This window comes from Pseudopipra pipra, chromosome 2, assembly GCF_036250125.1.
Source record: "Pseudopipra pipra isolate bDixPip1 chromosome 2, bDixPip1.hap1, whole genome shotgun sequence".
NCBI classification, from domain to species: domain Eukaryota; kingdom Metazoa; phylum Chordata; class Aves; order Passeriformes; family Pipridae; genus Pseudopipra; species Pseudopipra pipra.
Window position 1 is genome coordinate 18670402 of NC_087550.1, and position 21314 is coordinate 18691715.

The 21314-nt window shown below is 44.9% G+C and overlaps 1 protein-coding gene across 15 annotated transcripts in view; it reads right to left on the bottom strand.

Moving 5' to 3' along the window:
* The window catches only part of BBX (BBX high mobility group box domain containing), a 154325-nt gene extending 135039 nt beyond the window's left edge, over positions 1–19286 (bottom strand). For 4 of the 15 annotated variants that reach the window (XM_064644170.1, XM_064644168.1, XM_064644162.1 and 1 more), the window contains exons 1-2: positions 15826–15898; positions 1725–1814 (exon numbers count right to left, since the gene is read on the bottom strand). The gene's annotated coding sequence lies outside the window, so the exon portion shown is untranslated. Of the gene's footprint in view, positions 1–1724; positions 1815–15825; positions 15916–16996; positions 17016–17423; positions 17784–18346; positions 18452–18630; positions 18718–19213 lie in introns of those variants that run through there. The other 11 variants (XM_064644173.1, XM_064644175.1, XM_064644174.1 and 8 more) reach the window with 11 other exon arrangements.
* Between the last annotated feature and the right edge of the window lie 2028 nt (positions 19287–21314).

Consider the following 21314-nt stretch of genomic DNA (forward strand, 5'->3'; position numbering starts at 1 on the left):
TTCTGTATGTAACCAGCCGTATCAGATTTCCAAGAGGAACCTCCCTGCTTCATGAACCGGAATACACAATCAGATCCATCTTCACCATTGTTTCATTGATGCCAAGCCACAACAGCTTACCCAGAACTGTGCACGTGCCCAAGGATCTGTGCCAAAAAAGCCCTGGAGCAGGATCAGGTCCCTGTAAGATTAGCTGCATGTAGGGCTTCAATCCTGCAACTGCAATAGCTCAGGGAGACTGTGTGACAGGGGCATTGCAGGACTGGGCACTAAAGTAATCAAGTATATAAAGATCTTTGTCCTCTCCACAACTGAAGCACAATTCTTAAAAATGAACTGAACAAAAAACTTTTGTATTTGTGAAATAAAAATCAATTCTTTGGACGACAAGCGGGACCAGCGTTCTTCAGGCCAAGCTCCTTAAAATCTATAGGCCGTTTTCCCATTTTTTGTTTTGCTGGGGTTTGTTTAGAATTTGGTTTTTGGTTGTTTTGTTTTTCCTTTAGGATACATATTTTTATTTTAGTAATTCTTTCTCATCTCCCTCAGATGAAAACCCTACAGTGTCTTAAAGATATAAGCCCAACACAGGGAAAACTCAGTCCAAAAGATGCAAGTTCGTCAGCATCTAAAAAAGGGTCAGCAGTTAAAAATCCTGATAGTGCTGGTTGGAACTGTAGAGTAAGGATGGGGGATAACTTCCTTAGGATCTACAGATTTTTACCGATTATCTTCTCAGCTTTCTATCATTTTATTTCACAGTACACCACACAGATGGTTAATTTGAAATCAGAAGGTGAACAAGATATTACAGAGTTTTCTGTGAAATCAAGTTCTGGAATGCTCAAGATTGTGGACCAGAGAAAGCAGCACATGTTTAAAACCCTAGGTTGGCACAAAAGACCACAGCTCTGAACTGTACTAGCCTGAGAAATGAAGGCACAAGATCCATGGATTCTCAGTCTAATCTGCTTTGAAAGACAGTCATTAGGCTTCCTGGCTACTGACCTAGTACAAAACTACATGTTCAAACTTGGGACCTGAACAACAAAGTACCCCACAAAACCCCACACTGCCACAATGCCAACCTCCTTCCAGGTCAACCCTTGAGGAAGAAGCTCTGGACAGACAGCTGAACTGAACACACTGAAATACACAGGTACAGATCAAGCCTGAATTGCAAAGTCCTCCTGAGCAACAGGACATTTTATCTTGTTCTTGGAACCAGCATAAAAATGTTTCTATCAGCTTCACAAATCTTGGGCCACAAACAAAACATGCCTATGCATCCTTGCACAAGTCACTTTCAGAGAATTAGGAAGAACAGAGGGCAATATTCACATAGCACTGAGTTAAGAAGAGACTCTGGGTTTGAAGAACAAAACACCAGGCCCAAAAGCTCTGACCTGCAAGGTTATTTTTCTATCATGCAGCACAAGCTCTTAAATGTAGATGAAGAATTCTGAATTGAACCTGGATGCTAACAGACTTCACAGGTATGTAAATTCACAATTACTTAACCAGTAAGCCTGAAGTCAACAGATGACAGTTCATCATCATTTTTTTTTCACCTACCAATATGGAGAAAGTAATGTGGACATACACAAGGCAGATGCTTTAGTAATAAAGAGGTAGCTGGTGTAGTAAGTTAAACAGTCATGTAGAAACTGCCAGGAAGCTCACAAATTCTGTACTTGATTCTGTCACCAGTCATCTGGTCTTACCTGAACATCCCTGGGTCTACTCTGCCATCTGCAAAACGGGGGCAGGTAGCACTGGTTCTGAAATGTTTGTAAAATGTAGTTAGTTGATGCCTGTAAAAGTACACAACAGAAGAGCAAAGTGTTATTACACCCTAACAATATGATGTTTAACAAAATACGTAATATATAAATGACAAAACCACCTGTGTTCTACAGTACACACAAACACTTTGTTTATGTATCTGTTTAGAAAGTGAATTATTTTGACTCTGTTAGAATGAAATTCCAATAGTCAACCTGAAGTCCATCTCTTCCAGAGAAAGAAGCAGGTATCTTTTTCTAGATCTTCATAAACAAACAAAACAGTGTAAAATTTTCCCAGGTATTACATCACCACCACAATTAATGTAACTGCCATTTTATCCTATGATAGAGCCAACCCATGGTAATAAAACAAACAAACAAACAAACAAACAAAAACCAAATAATCTGGACAATTTTTCTCAACTTTCTGCCCGCTACTCACTACCAAGTTTTTCTTTCAGACTGCACAACACTTCACAAAGGAAGAAGCCATCACTATCCCAAGTTTGTAAATGAAGAAACAGAGAAAGAAGGAGGCAGCAATCTAACCAAGAGCACGAAGCAAGTTAATGGCAAAAACTTCTGCACTAGCCAGTGTTTGGTTTTTTTTTTTCCCTGTTCTATATGGCACAATTTTCAACCTTTGCCAAAATCCTTTAAGGAAGCACTAACCCTTCATTTGCTTGTTAAAACATAAGTGCAGAGTTGGAATGTATTTTCCCTCATTCCTCTAAATATATTTGAGCCTAAATAATAAATTATACTTGATAGAGCATTGTGCGTGCCCCAGGTCATATTTCAAGAAAGTTCATTCAGTGTCTGGGACATATTTTACTAGAAACTCACTCCAGGATCCCTCTTCTTCACTCCTTGCACCTTTAAAGTATAATCTATGCATTATTCTATGAATTTGTCTACCTTGGAAAATAGCCTTGCTTCAGCTATACTAGAAGACAACTGGACCAAGTACTACAGCACCAGGACACAAGTCTATACCCAGCAAGTGATTTTTTTGGTGTGCACTTCACTTCTACTCCAATTATACCAGCATACCTCAAAAGGCTAAAAAGTAAACTTACCTAAATGCAAACACATCTTTGTGAAAAGGATTTTACTGCTTTATTTGGTCTCCATAGTTTTAAAGGTTGTAGTGGCACATTATGCCTTTACTCTAAGGTAACCACATACTTTCAGCAACATTTGTAAAATAGGAAAATTCACACCAATCACTAGTATTATTATACTGGTAAAGTACAGATAATCCTTCAAGAAACCTCAATGAGATTCATGAAGTCAAAATTTATTTCCACTTAAGTCTATAGCAAAGTTCCCACTGAATTCAGCATGCCAGTGATTAGACCTAACAGGGCACAGCTCCTGGGCAAGGCAGCAGCTCTTTTTTGGATGGGAGGTGGGGGAATCACACAGATGGTTAACTGCCCCCATCACTTTTGGGTGTGTGGGAGAAGACATACTTGGGGAAGCGACAGAATCTGTTTTGCAGACAGTGCACAGTATCTGTGATGCTTTGTAAAGGACATTCCCTGCAGTTTATCTTATGTACAGATTCAGAGTGCTCAGGCTAAGACAGGGCACCTGCCTTTCCACTCCCTCTGTGCTGCCAGGAGAGCAAAATACTTAGCAGAGACACTAGTTTGGTTCAGCAGAGCAGAAATGCTTGTGGTTGTGACGATCAAATTTTCTAAGTTCCTGAGTACAATACTGTTCCCAAAAAGAGACCACCTGTTATCTAAACATGAACTGTTGGTGGATTATTTCACTGAGCTGATCCATCTGAGTAACTCTTCAAAGGAAAGGAAAAAAGTGAGTTTTATTTGCAGTGATGGGATACCACAACCACCTCCCCCCTCCCCAAATAAAAAAAAAAAAAAAAAAGGAGGGACATTCTTCCAATCAAGTGTTACTCACATAGTTACACCAATGTTTTAAACACACACTGCTTCTAGCTGGTTTTGCCACAATCCCTGTGACTAACACAGCCAAATTCTGTTCAGCAGCCTCAGCGGAATTGCACAAGCTCTTATCAACTCTGATTTCAGACCAAAATGAATTTTTCATCCAGATCTTTTAGCTTGACCAGTAGCCCATTTCAATGTAACCTAGCAGGAAAACACTGCTTAGCACATGCTAAGTAACAGGTTTCTCTGAGATCTCAGACAGAACACCATCAAAGATACGAATTCTCCAGAGAAAATCTTGGCTCAAATACTTATTTTCTGAAAGGAAAGAAAGCCTCGACATTTCACATGTCTAAGAGGGAGTGTGTGTGGGGGGGAAAGAAGCAAATTAGAACAAGAATAATTCAATCCTATGGAAATGCAGTAACTATATAGTCTGTTGCATTATAAAATCATAGAATGGTTTGGGCTGGAAGGGACCTAAAAGATCATCTAGTTCCAGTCTCCAGGTGTCTTTGCCATGGGCAGGGATATTTTTCACTAGACCAGGTTTCTCAAAGCCCCATTCAATCAGGCCCTGAACACTTCCAGGGATGGGACAATCACAATGTGCAGTTACCATCACAGTAAAGAACTTCTTCCTAATATCTAATCTAAACCTACTTTCTTTCAGTTTGAACCCATTTCCTCTTGTCCTATCCCTACATGCCCTTGTAAAAAGTCCCTCTCCAGTTCTCCTATAGGCCCTCTGAGATATTGGAAAGCTGATGTAAATTCTTCCTGGAGCAGTCTCTTCTCTGGGCTGAACAATCCCAGCTCTCTCAGTCGATCCTGATAGGAGAGATGCCCCAGCCCTCTGATCAACTTCCTGGCCCTCCTCTGGAATCACTCCAGTACGTCCATGTCCTTCTTATGTTGGGGGCTCCAGAGCTGGATGCAGTACTCCAGGTGTGGTGTCACAAGAGCACAGCAGAGGGGGAGAAGTAAAGCATTCTGTTTAAACACTTACATTAAACAAGACCTGATTGTTTTAGGGCAGCTAAAAACATGAATGCTTCAGCAATAAACAGCTTCTACCAAAAAGTTGCCTAAATACGTGACTACTATATTTTCTTACTGATCTTGTACCAAATGTACATGAAAACGAAAATTACAACCCTTTCAGGTTAAGTGATTCATGTTACATTGGCTTATTCTCTTAAGAGTAGGTAGTACTCAGTAACCTTCCCATTTCAATTTTTTGAGGAAGGTTTTCTTTTTATTCTTTATAAAAATCTACTGTTTTAAACATTTGGGACCTGCAATAGCATTTTAACCTTTGCTTCGATTTTCTTCTGATTTCTATTTAGCTTTCTAATCTTATCTTTATATATTTAGCTATACAAGAGTTCAATAACTGCTGAACCTTTGAATACCCTACACATTGATACAAAAGAATATGGAAAAACAAGACAAAGACAGGATCATGAACTTAAGTTTGCTCCAGAGAGAGGCCGTAAAACCACTTCTTGAAGTGTGTAACTCCTCCTTGGGGGGTGGGGGGGGGGGCAGGCAAAATAGCAATATATGAGTAGTTTGTGTAACCGTGTCACCACACTCCACATTTCTGAGCACAATCCTTCTACTACCTGAGGTCTAACGCTGCATTCCTTAATGGTCACAGAAACTGCTACACAGTTCCCCTGCTGCAGAAAACCTGCTTGGAGCTGCAGAGTCGATATATGTTATCAAGCTCTTTGACTGCTCAGATGCTATTAATATTTTGGTAGGGTGGGGGTTAGAATTCTTTACCCATGTCAGCCCACAGACTTGCTATGGAATATTTACCAATTTTTTTTTTTTAATTTTTTTTTTCCCATCTAATACCTGAGTAACACACAAATCATCTAGTAACAACTTGGTTTCACTTTTCGGTTTCTGGTCACCAGTACTGCAAGATTCCTCCCTGGATGTTGTAAAGTACGCTCTCACGTGCTGAGAGTGCAAATTAAAGTCACAATCACATGCCATTTAGTCTAAAGGAAAGCTTGCAACAGGAATTTTAAAATAATCAGTTTTTTTAATATTAAGTACATATCCGTGTAAACAGACAGGTATCTGTTCATCTTAACATCCTTTACATCTATATCTTTTAGAAGCTGCAGAGGGGTCTAGCACCCACAAAGAAAGGTTAATATGGCCACAGTTTTACCTAGTGAGCTACTCTGCATTCCTTAATGGCGGAAGATACTGCCCAAGGCATCTGCTATTACAAACAGAAACTCTGGAAAATAGATAATGAAGTAATTTAAAAAAAAATATATTCAGGTTCACAGAAACAGACTCAGTTACAAGCAAACTCCTTCCGAACAAAGAAATCATATTCAAATTTCAGATGTTATTGTTGCTAAATGTATTTTAATAGAAATACCTAATTGCAATTTGCCTTTAAATTATTACAAACCAATGTTAAATTCTACTGTAATATTATATAACTCAATTTATATTAAATTAAAATAAATTGCAAATGTTTGATGTCAAAACTGTAAATAAAGCTCAAATACTCAACAGGTAAGTCTTCACTGAAGTACCAAGAACAAGTATTAGGTTTAGAACTAAGTTACCTGAAAGTAGTACCTTTCACTGCCCTTGCAGAGTCTTTGCTCCATAAAGTCACTTAGTGGTGTTTGCTGTAAAGCTGAGAAACTAAATGGGAATTGAAAAAGCAAGATCATTGGTTTTTCCTTCTCATCTGAGAAAACAAAGCAGAGAAGTTTGAGTTCTACTAGCTCTAAAAGCTTGCATTCTGTTAAGTAGAATGGGTTACCGTATTAGAGTTAATACTTCACTGATATTCTAAGTGTAAACTCTATTTTCATTTACTTGTGTGTACATGTGTGTTTGTGCATGAGTGTGGCTTTAATAAATAGGACATTTTTAAAGGTCACAATTAAAAAACAGCATCATTTGTCATGTCCTAAATAAAAACTTTAACAGTTGCAATCTAAATAAATGCATGTAAGTCATATAATCACTTAGAAAGTGTGCAGGCATACAGTGCATCCTCTGAACTAACAAAAAAGTTGTGCCAAATTTAGTGTAAAGGCTATATTTAGCAACATATTTTAACGGCTGTCTACCAATAGAGATTGCTTCTGAAAAAACAAACAAAAATACCAGAGCAAAATGAGATTACAAGCACCAATTTAAACCAAGTGTTTATTGACTAAAATCATGATTTAAATCAGTTCAATAGGTATAACTGGAATGTCAAGGCAGCAGACACACAAAGTGAACGTACAGAAGGGCTCATAAGGGCCAGGAACACGAGGCATAAAACCCTCCCTCCTTCCAGTGTGCCTGCCCCCACGCTATCCTTCAGCCCTGCTCAATCTCTGCAAAGCCTGTTAGTGCTCCACAAAACACCATCCCCCACTCACAAAGATTTTTTTTTCCCCTCTAGGATCCTCGAATAAGAGAACACATACTGTCCTTACTGGAGGACCTGAACTGTGCCCTTCTCTCCTGTAACCCACTGCGTGGGGATGTTTGTGATGACAGACTCACCTCCCGTTTTGATTTTGCTCTTTCTGTGAAGAATAACAGTAAACTTCAAATGCAGTCTTGTGGGTCCATCCAGGACAGCACACAGAAACTAGATCACTTGTGGCAGAGAAACAGCGGGACAATTCTTAGACAAAACACAGTATTTGGTCAGTTTTCTCAGGTGCTTCCCTCCTCATACCCCAGCATCCTCTCACTCACTTTGGCCCCGTCATCACACAGCGCAGCAAAACAGAAAGCTCGACAGGGACATCCTCGAGAGTCCACTTCACTATATAAATAAATAATCTGCTTCCTCTAGACGTGTCTCTCAGGAGGGCAGGATCTTCCTCCGCTGATTAAAAACCAGGAAGACTTTGCAGCCACACAGGCCCAAAGCTTTGTTTGGAGCTCCCACCTGAACAATAGGCCAACCCCGACTAAGGGTGAACTAAGCGGACATTTCAAAACCTGCAACTGAGTATCCAGATCCATTCAACAGCTTCCTCCAAAGGAAACGGAGGGACCAAAGTGTGGTGAGGGCCCTCACAGTGCAAGATTTTGCCTAGGTCACGTTTACCCACAGACTTTATGCTGCTTTGGTACACAGAGCTGAGGAGAGGCAGATGAGCACAAGCAAGCACACACAAAAGATGCAAGGAAAATACTGATTTATTACCAAGGGAAACACTTAAAAGATTATTTTACACACACACACACACACACACAGAGGCAATTCTCTCTCATATTGATGGGAATATCTTTCTCATAGCAATGGGAAATGGACACATTCAACCATTACACTTATCTATGTGTAATTTACTTCCCTTATTTAAGATTTTCTATACTAAGAAATAAAGTTAAAAACTTCCTTCCCTTGCTGTACTTCTGACACTTGCGCTTTTTATTTAGTCCAACAGTTTTAAAAGAATGGCACTGGAGCTTCTGCTTACTCTTTCAACACTGGAACACAATGTTAATCAATACAACAGAGGAAGTAAATTGTGAATAATTGCTTGCATTAATACATTTGCTACGAGTTTTGCCATTCTTCATTTTACAGACACCAAATTTCCCCCTATAAACACCTCTGTTTCTCCAAAAGCAGCTGGAAATTAATTATGCTATTTTTATTTTCTTATTAATTCATATGCTATAGTTCTGTAATCAGTGCTGGATCATGCTGCAATTTTGTGTACTTGTTTCAAAATACATTATGAGCACTTGATGACTGATGTTTAACACAATGTACGAAAGAGAATCTCAAACAAATTAGAGGGAAGAAATACAAATAAAGACACTTTACCTAAATATGAAAAAGAATCACTCACATACTCAAACAAAATGTAAACCCTGGAACTCACAACTTTGTGGCACAGAGCACTCACTGATTAGAACTGAGCCAGGCAAGAATTTTACACTATTCAAGATGATATTTGGATATAAAGAAGCCTTTTGCAAAGAGGAAGAACATCTAAAGCCAGATGTATCAATGAAGTGGAGGTAAAAATGTTACTTCTTTCAAAATCTATCACCTCTGACCACTGATTTGCAGTACATCAGAATGCTTTCTTTCCCTAACCAGATAACCAACTTGGGAAGCAAATACACTCAAACAAAATGGCTTATCATCTACCAAATGGCATTCTCACACTTCATGCTCTTCCACCCTCTTCACAATTATGTGAACTCTGCATGTTTCAGCAATGTCTCTCTCTGTATTCCCAGCTCTTCCTATGTTGCTCATCATCAGGTCAGGGACAGCCTATAAGCTTGTGCGTTGATCACAGAGTACAACAGGTGCCTGACCCTGGTAGGACTGTCTGAACATAAATAATTAAGAATAATGTGAAATCTGCAGCTTTCCTGAGGAATTACAGGCCACCAGGCAGCAGACCTGCAAAGGGGTGCACATTGCTGATGCAGCTCTGGTTCTGGCTTTTTGTTCAGGAATCCAGTTGCACAATTGTAACTGCAGGATTGAGCTCTTTAGATGTTAGGACAAGACAAACTGATGTTCCTGTACTTCACCCCATACAGTTTGGGAAAAAAAAATTAAGCATGATGTTGCTAACTATAGTTAAATGTAGGCATGATGTGGCTCAAAGACCACTTGCAGAAAGCAAACCAAAACATGGTCAACCACAAAACTGCCTTTTTCATCAACCTGACAAAAAAGAGCAACTTCCTTCCAACTTCTACAGACAAATTTTAATGCAGAACATCCCAGCATTTTAGCTCCACTGACTTTCACAGAGTTACTTCACACTGAAGAGGACAAAATGAAGTAAGAATTCAAGTTCTCCCTCACTCCTTCCATTTTCACTCCATGTTTTCCTTATCCAGCTTCATCTCCAAATTTGTTGTGATGTCTCTCTCTTAAATACTGCTTTGACAACCACAGAAAAATGCATTCTCTCACATACAGAAACAAAAAAACTAGGATTATTTGCTTCATAAAAGAACACACAGGCTGCAGAGGGAAGACATACTATTCTACTACAAGGGATATAATCCTAACTGTTATCATGTGACATGCTTTCCCCACTGCCATTGCTGGATAACTCTTGATTGTCTAGGACAGGGATACAAATGAAAAACAAACTCAAAACAAAAAGAGACAACTTCTAACATGGCATAAGCTTAAAAGTCCTTTTGTAGCCTGCAGAAAGAGCATACTGGGGAAAGAACTGAAAGGTACTGGTTGGAAGCCATCAACCCAACAGCAGTAAAGTACTGCCCAACACTCAGGAGGACAGTGTAGTCACCAATCCTCGACCCAGCTCATCAGAGGCCCAGGACCAGGCTTAACCCTTCCGTGAATCCTGCAATGGGCCAGCTCAGTCCCCATTAACAGTACTAAGGGAAAGGTCTTTAATGTGTGCACCCAACCCTGCCGTGGGGAACTCTGGGTTTCAGAAGCGCAGGATAAAGCCCCTCCTGAGAGCATGGATCGCAGAAACCTTCCTGTCGCTACAGCTGCATAAGAGGAGAGGGACCCCACAGCCAGGAATGAAGTTCATGTGGTTTCACAGCATCTCAAAGCAGACTCCTCAACAATTTGCTACATGCATATTGCCTTTCAGAAAGAAAAAATAATAAATAAATAAATAATAAAAAACCCCAGGCAGAACACACCAAACAGGCAGAGGGAAGACACCTTCCCGCTTCCCCTCAGAAAGGGGAGGCATAGGCAGGACTTGATAAGCTTCTTGTCAAGAGAGCTTCCACTTGCATTAAGTTCCATAGATCCCATGTTGTGCAAGTCCACTGAATTATTTTTATCTTTGCTGAATGAGACTCTGCAACATTAAGGGTCAATAAAATGCTGCTTCTTATTTTCAGTATTCGCTACATTTTATAAAACCTCTTACATAGAAACATCCACATGGTAGATTTCTGACAACAAAAATTCCATGCTTCCTAAGCAACTGATTTTCTTAGTGTAGTCTCATAAAATCCTGTTAACTTTCCTTCCCCTTGCTAAAAATTGAAATTTTGTTGTACTAGCTTTCTTTGTGCTCAGATATGCCTGAAGCTAGCTTATTTTCACATGCTGAATTGTCCATGCTCATAAAGACTTGCTATTACATTATGCATTTGTGTGCTATAAAGGAAAAGGCATGAACACTGGAAAGCACCAAAACCATGCTTTTCCTCTTTGTCAATTCATCTTTTATGCAACCAAATTTATAAATATTAAAAATAAAATGCTGCTATCATCATGAGAATACTACGATTCGATCTACACTCAGACATTAAGTATTCTTTACTCCTCAAATACAGCTCCAATTTTTACATCAAATTTTTATTTTCAGTAACAAAACACCAGTGAACAGCAAATCTGAAAATCTTGCACGTTTACTGGGTCTAGAAATAAAAGTTCAATAAGTAAGTTACCCTACTTGTCACAATACTGCCAGAGTGCCAAAGTAGCTGCTTCTGTCAATTCTATGTTTCATAAGAAAATTAGTTGTGATTTTGCACTAAATTATGAATACAAAAAATAATTTAATTGTGAAGAACAATTTCGCATGAATCATATTTTAAAAACTTTGCAATGAAAAAACATTCTCTTCCTTTTATCAACTTCACGAAGTAAGTTAGTATTAAATAAACGTAAGGGTAATAAATAGTGCAATAAACACAGCAGCTTAAATACCATGTTTACTGGTAAAAACTCTTAAGTAAGCTCTCCTCCTACTTTAGACTCTCCTGTCAATAAATATAACTAAGTTACAAGTCAGTAACTTCATACTATTCTGAAGGTAGGATTTTTTTTTTTAAAAGCAGCTTTATGAATCAAAGTTGAGTATTAGCAAAAGATGCCCAATTGGCACAGAATTCAATGAGACTATTCACATCTCAAGACAAGCATTTACCAGGAAAGCTTCAGAGCAGCAGCATACACCAAGGGGAAGGACACAAAACTGGAAAGTCAGATGTGGATTTTATTCCATTCCCTGCTAATGCTAACCTGCTAAGTGACTGCAGGCAAGCCTACGCTCTTTCACAGCTTTGTATCTCAGATGCCTAAAACAGGGATAAAAATGATTGTTCCTGGTTTCGAGGTGTGTGATTACAGCACGGCTTATGTACTTCACCAGACAAGACAGAAAGCACATGAATAAGACAATGTCTAGAACTGCCAATTATTAATAATATCATTAGTATTGAGAGAATAGCATGTGCTTTTTTTCTCTTCCAAGCAATGCAATCTAACAACAGCCCACCAAGCCATTCTTAAAGTTGGAGTAATCCTAATGCTGGTTCAGGTTTTATCCCTTCTGAAACTATCAAGAAGGGTGACAGCAGAAGGAGTCTTTTGCAAAATTCACGTGTCCACTAATACACCCTCACCCCATTGCTCTCAGAAACACTGTATCATCACTGATCTTGAAAAAATAAAAACAAAATAATAAAAAGGAAGTAAGCCCTAATAATCTTTTGACATGAAACAGGATGAAAAAGCTTCTGGTAATGACACCCCAGGAAAGGGGTAGAAGGAAAAGAAAGAAACTTAATAGTACAGAAGTTAGAAGGTTGACTTTTTCCTATTTCTTCTCAAGAATATTTTGAAATACATACATGATTTCAGTCCAGTTTTACAGACTCCTAAGAAAACATAAATTAAGTTTACAATAAGGTAAAACAGCAACTATACTGCTTTAAAACAAACTTAATTCACTCAAGAAAACTGTCCTAATATATAGGCACCATATGATTTAACAATACAGGGAAGTACTGTTAGTCTCCATTTGCAGGTGGCAAAGGGACATCTGGCCGTGCTTCTAAGAGCAAAGACCCTGGAAGCCACCAGCAGGCCACAGCAGTGCTGGTGACTCCACCAGCAGCTGTAGCAGGCCACCCCCATGACAGGGCACAGAAAGTCCAACTTGGGTCCAAAATCTGGAGAGTGGCCTCTGGTTTTGACTACATCACTTGCCAGAGTTCAGAAACAGCCTGTGACACACTCAAAATTAAAACCAAAATTTTGGTTCAGTTCCAATTTCAATTTATAGTACCTTCCTCTACCAAGGAACAGCCTTCAGATAAAGAGGGAAGCCTGAATGCTACACGAGCCATGTACTGTTGAAAGAGAGTCAGTGTCTCACCTCCCAGGTGTCCAAATTTCACTGCAGGTGCACTTACAAACTTCACACTACAGCAGAGCCTTGCACACCACAGGTCTCATCTACCTTACTGGCACCTTTCCCACCAACACACGTGGTGGAAGAGTAACTCTCCCCAGCTCACTTGGTCAAAATTTCCTCTCCTCATACCACTCTCCTCTCATGCCTACACCAGAAGACTACCCTGCCTCATGCTATGTTGATTGAGCTGCAGAGACACTGTGCATCCTCAGCCTGCAGACCACGAGTGGCAGCAACCTGGAAAAACTTTAAGCTCTGAATGCGAGCAATTGTATCAGTGAATTTAACAAGAGTTGTCATCTGCTTAAAGATATTCACATGCTTACAGGATCACAAGCTACAGAACCACTAATTTACGAACAAAGTGTATTAAGATCATTCCGGATGAACAGGAAAAACGTTAGCTAGAAAATAATTGCACAATTACCTCTGATATTTTATGTAGAAAACTGACATTTAATATCTTTAATTATTCACACAACAGCTATGAAAGAGAAAGGTTTTTTTCCTTGAACGGGAAAATAAACATGGTCAAATTCCTCTCCATCCTCAGCATCACTCCTACACTCCTTTCCTAAATAAACCTCCTGCTGAAGCCAATGGAAGCTCTGCAGGCAATAAGCTTACGGCAAGCAGTGCCCAAAAACTCCAAAGCATCGAGGGCAAGCTTCTTAAATATTCTGAGTTTACCTCAACATGAAAACCAGTCACGTTTCTGATAAATTATGTGTCTGCTTGACAAGGTTCATCAGCTTGTTGTGCCAAGAGGGACAGTAGTATGCAATGAACTTTTGAGACCATGGACCAATTTCTGAAGCATTCACAAGGCCCCTTTCTAAGCAGCTTTGCCTTCCAGCTTGTTACACACCACCACTGCCACTGGCACTTGTTAAACAAGACCAGAACTCAAGTGTCTCTCCTGTACGTCAAGACCGAATTACTAAAACCCATTCATGAACAGTTACTTTAGTGAGAACTGTATAATAAAAGAAATCTTCCCTTTTACCAAAATAAAGGTTCCCTAAAGTAAATGGAGGTTTCTAGTAATGGACAAATCTAATGAAATCTCTGTTCTCACCTTCACTAGGCACATTATTTTTATTGCCTTTTTTTAAGCTATGAGGAAATGTATTTCTTTTCGTCCTCTAAAGTTTCTATTATGTCTTTTTCGTCAAAAAGATATCCTATCCTTCTTTTCTTTTTTCAAGCCAGTTCAACATCAGGCAAGAACTACATTCAGCATTATGCACAAATTCAAGGTCCACTCCTCTCACAGCGTGGGAAGACTACAATCACCACTTCACTTCCAGGATCAATATTCCATGCATCCAAAAGGCTTCATCACATAAAACTAAAACCAGATAATGACTGAAGAAGCTACCTGAAGCAAGGTCCCTGAGCTACTCTCATTCAGTACCCTTTACTATTACTCAAAAAAAAAAGTCCTTAGCACTCACAGCACTCTAATCGGACTCTTACCTGAAAACACAGAAAACTAAGTTCAGAAATCAGTACATTTGTATTCAGCCCTGAACAACATTTTGAAGCCTATCTGCCAGTTTTTGAATTTCCAAATGCATTTTTACTTGGAAAAAATTGTTGCACCAATTACTCTACACAGAACACAATCCTTGTCAGTAATGCTATAAAACCAAAAGCAATATTCTCCTATGCAACTAGTCTGTCAAAGAATTTCAGTAACTGAATTTGGTGTTTATAGTCTTAAACCTACACATACCAACCTCGCTGCACACAAAATCCGTATGCCTGAAATTTGGGTGTAAATCTGCAGGAACTGGAGAAGAGCAGAATCCTCCCTTCAAACCAACTTCCCACAGTGGTTATCCCAGCCTTAGGACTAGCTTTGTGGTCATAATATCAGACCAGAACAGCTGCTCCCAACAGCCCCCTTCGAGTCAGCATGTTTGGGACCAGCACTTATCCTATGTCTGCTATACATTGCCTGGAAAAGGTCAAGAGTATGTTAATAATCATTTGCATTTATGAGCACTAAGCTTACCCCAAATACATGTCTTGTCTTGTTTTTAACTACGTACACAATAGTACCAAAAAGAAATGCTACCTCCCACTTCCCCATTTTGGACCAAATGCAGTTCAGTGCCACCACGGGCGATGAGAAATGCTCCAAATGCCACTCATTTTATGTCCTCTATGAATGTGACCCCAAAAATTTAGAACCTCTTCTTTCAACTTCTACTTCAGCTTAAAAGGTGTCAAACCCTTCAAACCGTGTCAAAACTTTCCCCAGCATACAGATAAAAAAAAAGTTGTGTACATGAAAGCTTAGGAATTTAGTCACTAAGATTCATCTTTCAAATTGATTGGTACCTGCATTAATCAATGCCAAAAGAAAAAACACTAACAGAGAAAGAGCATGGAAGGAATTCTAATTAGCTTTCAGTTTATGTGTTAAAACTGAACCGACTCCTGTTGCAGTAGCACTACAGTTCTGCTAAACTTCTCACTGATTCTTGACCTCCAGAGTTTTCTAATTACCTATTCTGTTTATATTTTCGTACTTTTCTACCACTGAATTTTAAAAGGACTTTACATGCTCATGAAATTTTCGACCTGTGTGTTGCACTTTGCATATTCTAATGCTACTCTGGCTTCAAACTTTTGCCCTAAGTCAATCAGCTATCTTTACAAAACAAAGTTTAAGGAAAAAAAAAACCAAGAAAAAAAAACAAGTGAAGAGAGCTCTGAATATGCACAGCCTTTTAATTCCCATGTTACTTAAATGCACCCCTACATACAAACTTTGTAATCTAGCAGTTGCTATGAGCACCCAGTGAAGATGTGTTTTCCGAGGCGCTAAAACCCAAAAAAAACATCTTCCACACAAACAGTGGCAGCATGAGGACCTCTATCTTGTTAACAACAACAGAGTTCTTTTTCCATGTGTACAGTTTACATACTTACCCAGGAAAGCAAATGGAAATGACAGACAGACGAAGATGAAGCTGTCCCAAAGCCTTTGTCATGTGATAGTGACCTATAAAGTATCAAATAAAGGCACATCATCAGCACACCATGATTTTACAATATTGTAACTCGCCACAACGCCAACAAGAGGAGAGATCCCAAAACTTGAAACTTGCTCCCTCCTCACCCCCACCCCAGCTAAGTTGTCATTAAAACAAGATGACAGTCGCAGGGATCGGTAAGGAGCAAGGAGAAGATGCATCGTGTCTTTAACGGGCATTCGGAGTGGGCAAATGGAGCAAATCATCTGAGTGTGCATCAGCAGGGTGGGTTATTTTTCCTCTGTCTCTCGCACACACGGATGCATGTTTATGCGCGCACACAGACACATATACGTACACACAAGGATGCATCACGTAATTATTTACATGCACACACAGAGATACTCGCACGTATTATCAAAATAAAAGGCAGAAAGTTGACCACCATCTGCAAGGAGGCATACATAACAATAACCCCCGGGAACTTCACAAGTCAGCGAGCAATCCCCGCGCGTGGATAAGCCAAACAACGCAAAAATTAACAACAAGAATAAGCCGCCAGACCGCAGGTACGAGATCCACCCGCGGAGACAGACAGACAGACAGACAGACGAGAGGGACGAACGGCAGGCTGCGAGGCTGGAGCACAGTTTCAGGTAATGCCCGTTCCCCCCCGGCAGAGCCCAGCGGAGCCGCCCGGGGAGCCGCGGCCGCCCGGCCGCCCCTCGGCCACCGCAGCCGGCGGGGAGAGACCCCCGGCCAACGCGGGGGGAGCGGCGCTCGCAGCCACCGCCCGCCCGCCGCCCACCCCGCCCGTGCAAAGTGTAGGGCCACCGGAATTCGGGCTCCGGGGTGGGGTGGAAAGAAAAGGTATTAAATATGGAGAAAGACCGCCGTGACCCAGGGTTTTCCCGTCTCCCCCCCCCCGCGCCCCCCGCCCCCCGTCACCATCAAGTTTGCATCCTAGTTACAAAATGTCGATCTTGAAGGCTGACAAGACACCGGGAGAGGGGGAGAGAGCGAGAGAGAGAGAGTGAGTGAGAGAGAGAGAGAGAGAGAGAGAAGAGAGAGTCCATCTTGCTTTGAGGGGGGAGGAGAGGAGCAATAATGCAGCGCATAAATCTCACCCTCCCGGGGGAAAAGTCTCCACAACACCTTTGGGGGCGGGCGGGTGCGCAGGGAAGGGGCGGCGGCGCGGGGAGGGGGCGCGGGGGGCTCCCCGGCCCTCCCAGCTGCCCTCCCCGGCGGGCTCCGGCGAGGCAGGCTGGCAGCAAACACCTCCCTGCTGCTCCCCTCCTCCTCCCCGCGGGCCCGGGCGATGATCCCGCTGCTGCCGCCGCCGCTGCCACCGGGGAGGAGGTGCCGCCGCCGGGAGAGCCACATGGAGACCAGCACCCCGTCCCTGCCCCGGCGGCCGAGCCGGGCCCCTCCGCCGCCCCGCCGGGCTGCGGGACTTGGACGTGTCACCAGCAGGACGGGCAATGGTTTCGGCGCCCCAGGCCCGAGTGACCACCGCCGGCCTGGCGGCGCCCCGGCCTCCCCGCACACACTCACCTCCGCAGAAAACTTTTAACCGCGGGCCTCCCCCGGAAAAAGTGGCGAATCCGCCCCGCACACGGTTAAAGCCCCGCGGCCCCCCGGCTCGGCTGGCGGCGAGCGGGGGAGACCCGGGCACGGTCCTTCCCCGCCCCGGCGGGGAGGGAGGGAGGAGGCAGCAGGCAGGGAGGGAGGGGGCGGGCAGCCGCCTGCCGGTGCCTCTCGCCCAGCCGCCGTGCATGTCGCCTCGGCGGCTCTCGCATCGCTTCGTTTTACCTTCCTCATTCAGCGGCGGCAGTGGGCTGCCACCGATATTCCTAACGCAAACCTGCTGCCGTGCGGCGCCCGGGATTAACGCGACTGCCTCCTTTCCCCTGCCTCCAACCCTTCCTTCCCCGTCCTCCTCCTCCTCCTCCTCGCAAACCCACACTGGATCGGCTCTCCTCACAGCCATGCAAGTTTCATACATTGCAAATAAACCCGAGAGGAGGAAGAGCGAAGCGGCTGGCGGGGAGCGGGGGGGGGGGAGGAGGAGGAGGAGGAGGAGGAGGGCTGCTTTCTGTAATTTACCAGCGACCCGATCTCGCAGCAGCAAATAACAGCCGAGCACCCATCCGGCTCCCGGCGGCCGGCAGAGCCCCCACCGAGGCGGCTGCCCCCTCCCCAGGGCGCCCCTCGCCAAGTTTTCTGTCATCGCGACCACCCAATGTCACAACTTACCTTCAGAAATAGGACTTCGCGCGGCCGAGGCCTGCCGCCGCCTCCCCCCGGCCCCCGCCCGCCTCCCTCCCTCCCTTTCTCCCTCTCCACCTTAAACTTATTGACACAACATAATCCCGCATCCACGCGAAACTCCGGCAGCGCCGTCCGCCCGCCCCCCCGCTGCCCACCGGGGCCGCCGCCGCCCCGGGTGCATCGCCGATGACTACCGGAAAACGCACAGCCCAACTCTCCGGCCGAGCCCGGCGGCCGCTGTTGTTGTCGGGGTCGGCGCCGGGGTTCTTCCTCCCGCTCCCTGTGCGGCCGCACAGGAATCAGCTTCTTCCCCCTCTCCGGTTTTATATCCCCCACCACCCTTTCTGCCGGCGGCGGCGCGGAGCCCCCCCAGGCCGGCGGCAGCCGATACCGATCCGCGCACTCTCCCCCGCGCCTCGCCGCCCCGCGGGATGAAGTTTCGTTTCTGCCTGCCGCGATTTCCCTGTCAAGTCCTCCCGGAGGCACGCACCGAGCGGTGGCCGGTGGCCATCCCTCCTCCTCCTCGCCCTCCTTCCCCTTCCTCCCTCTGCCGCTGCTCTTGCCTCTCTCTGTGGCGGCGAGAGGTGCCTGGTTTCAAACGCAGCCTGGCACTGGCTGGCCTACCCCCGCCGCCTCTCGGGCTCGGCTCGCTGGTGTGTTAAATGCCCTGCGCTGTACCGCGATCCACTTCGCCCCCTCCCCGTCAAACACCTCCAGTCACCCCTGCCCTCCCGGCCGGGCGGAGGGCTGGCGGCACCAACCCACCCGTCCTCCGCTGCCCAAACTTTCCAAACGAAGGCAGGGCTGGAGAGAGGGAGGAAAAGTGACTGGGAGCCGCGGCAGCAGCCGCGCCGGGCAGGGGAAGCTCCGCGCCGCCCTCCCGGCCGCCGGCGCCGCATATGGGGCGCGGGGGGCTGCCCCGCCGCTGGGGCGCGGATGGCAAAGTGTGGGGCGAGGGCACCCCATCTCTCTCTCTCTCTCTCCCCCTCTCTCTCTCTATCCCTCCCTCCCTGTCTGCTGCTGCCCGTCTCCGCCCGCCCGGTGCGGGGCGGCGGGCGGGCGCACTCACTCACCTCGGCGGGGCGCGCACCGCGCCGCTGGGCCGGACGCGGCTCGCAGCGCAGCCCCTCCGCCCCGGCGCCCGCGGAACGCGGCTCCACACAGAGCCATGCAACCCGGGCAGCGCCACAACACTCCCCGCGATATAAGCCGGCCCGCCATTGGCCGGCGCGCTGAGCGACGGGCCCGCCGGCCACTCAGCGCTGCCGTTACACCCGCGGCCCGCGAGGGAGCCGCCGGCGCACACACTCCTCGCACACACTCACACAAAGATCGCCGCGCTGCCCCTCGCGGGGTTCCCGGAGCCCCCGGCGGCGGTGCCGAAGCGGGGCAGGGAGCGGGGGCCGCCCGGGGCAGCGCGGAGCCGATGCGGACACAGCGAGGGCAGCCACTGTCCATTGGCCGCCCGGGCAGTGCTGCGAGAGTAAACTACGCCTGCCCTGGGCAGCGCCGGCGGGTAGCGGGGTGCAGGCTCGGCCCGGCCCGGCGCACCCCAAGCAGTTCCCCCGGTAACTTACTCGCCCGAGTTGGGCGGGTTTCATTCAGAGGCCAAAGCACGGCGAGCCAGAAGTTGCGGGAGGCGGCAGCGCATCCGCGCAGCCCCTGCTCGGGCAGTAAACACGGGGAGCCACCCCCGCGGCCCGGGGGCGGACGGGCCGAGCCGGCGGTGCCCCCTGACCCGGCCACGGGGTTTGAGGCAGCGGCGCCGCGCGGGGATGCGGCGGAGCTCCGGGCGGTGCCCACTGCCGGAGGAATCCTCGCCCAGGCGTGGCAGACAGGCCCTCACCGGGCCAGCATCGGCAGCACGGCCGGCTTCACACCGGCTTCCCGTAGAGACAGCTCGGCCGGCAGAACTAGCCGAGTATAGCGCTGGGGTCTGCGCCACGCTCCGCATCCTGCCCGGCCCCCTGCCCTGCACCTCGCGGACGGTACCAGGCACATGGATGTGAAATTCATCCGAGAATTTCTGTGACTTACGGGCTGGTACGCACAAAGCGACAGTGTGAGGCCAGCAGCTTTTGGGTGGCTGCATGGCGATTGTGCTGACGGGTGTTGGAAAAGCCCTGTGGAAATGTAGTCTAACTTTTTTTGAGAAGCTCCTTTCTACTGCAGAAATCAAACGCAACATGAAAGCGTACTGTGTACACTGACCCTGTGTATTAATGTTCGCGAGGGTTTGAATATATGCAACATAAGACCTTTATGGCTTGTAAGGAGAAGACACATGGCATTTATTCTTATGGTTAAGAAGCACTAATTTTTGTGTGTGGCACTGTCTCCAGGCAGGATGCTGACAACTGGCATATTAAAAAAGGGTCAGAAATAATAATAGTTATAACAACAATGGAAACTGAAGTGTACTTGTTTTTTTTCCAATAAAAGAGCAATGTTTGTGCTTCACAATGACTTTACATATCCAGCGCTCCAAGGATGTTGCAACGTTTGTTCCATGTGTGTTCTCAGTCCTGAGCTTTATTCCATTGTGATACAGTTGATTTCAGCATCTTCCCATGGTGTTTCTGCTCTTCTTTCATTCCTCCCACCTTTTCCAGTATGGCAGAATTATGTTGAATAACTGTGAAATAATATTTCTTATGTCTGAATAATATAGTGGGGTAAAGTACAAGCTGATATTAGAAAACTAAATTGCATCTGTATTTCTAAGAAAGCATTTCAAATTAGCTTGCACATTTTTTCTTAAGATGTGAGAAAAGTATTGTAAATGCCCCTCCCTCTTGCTTGTTGTAAACAGGCATGGGTTTGTCCGTGCCTAAATAATATAAAAATAACAGGATAGACACATTCTTATAATTAATGCATTCTACTTCATTATTTCATTTTCAGTGCTAAGAAGGCAGACCCAACCGTCTATCTACTGGAAGTCAGGTGCATGTCAGGTGTCACAGTTTGGGACACTGGCAAGTGAAGGCACAAAAATTTCACTAGTCACATATGAAAAGGTTGGCCTGATTCTTAGACAGAGCTTCCTCCTACCATTTGTAGATTGTGAAGAGCTTTGCAGTAGTGGGTAAGCAACATCCTTTCAGTATGCATAAGTAGTTGCTGGTAAAAATAAGAGGCCTAATCCAGACAGTTAAAATTTACATGGTATAG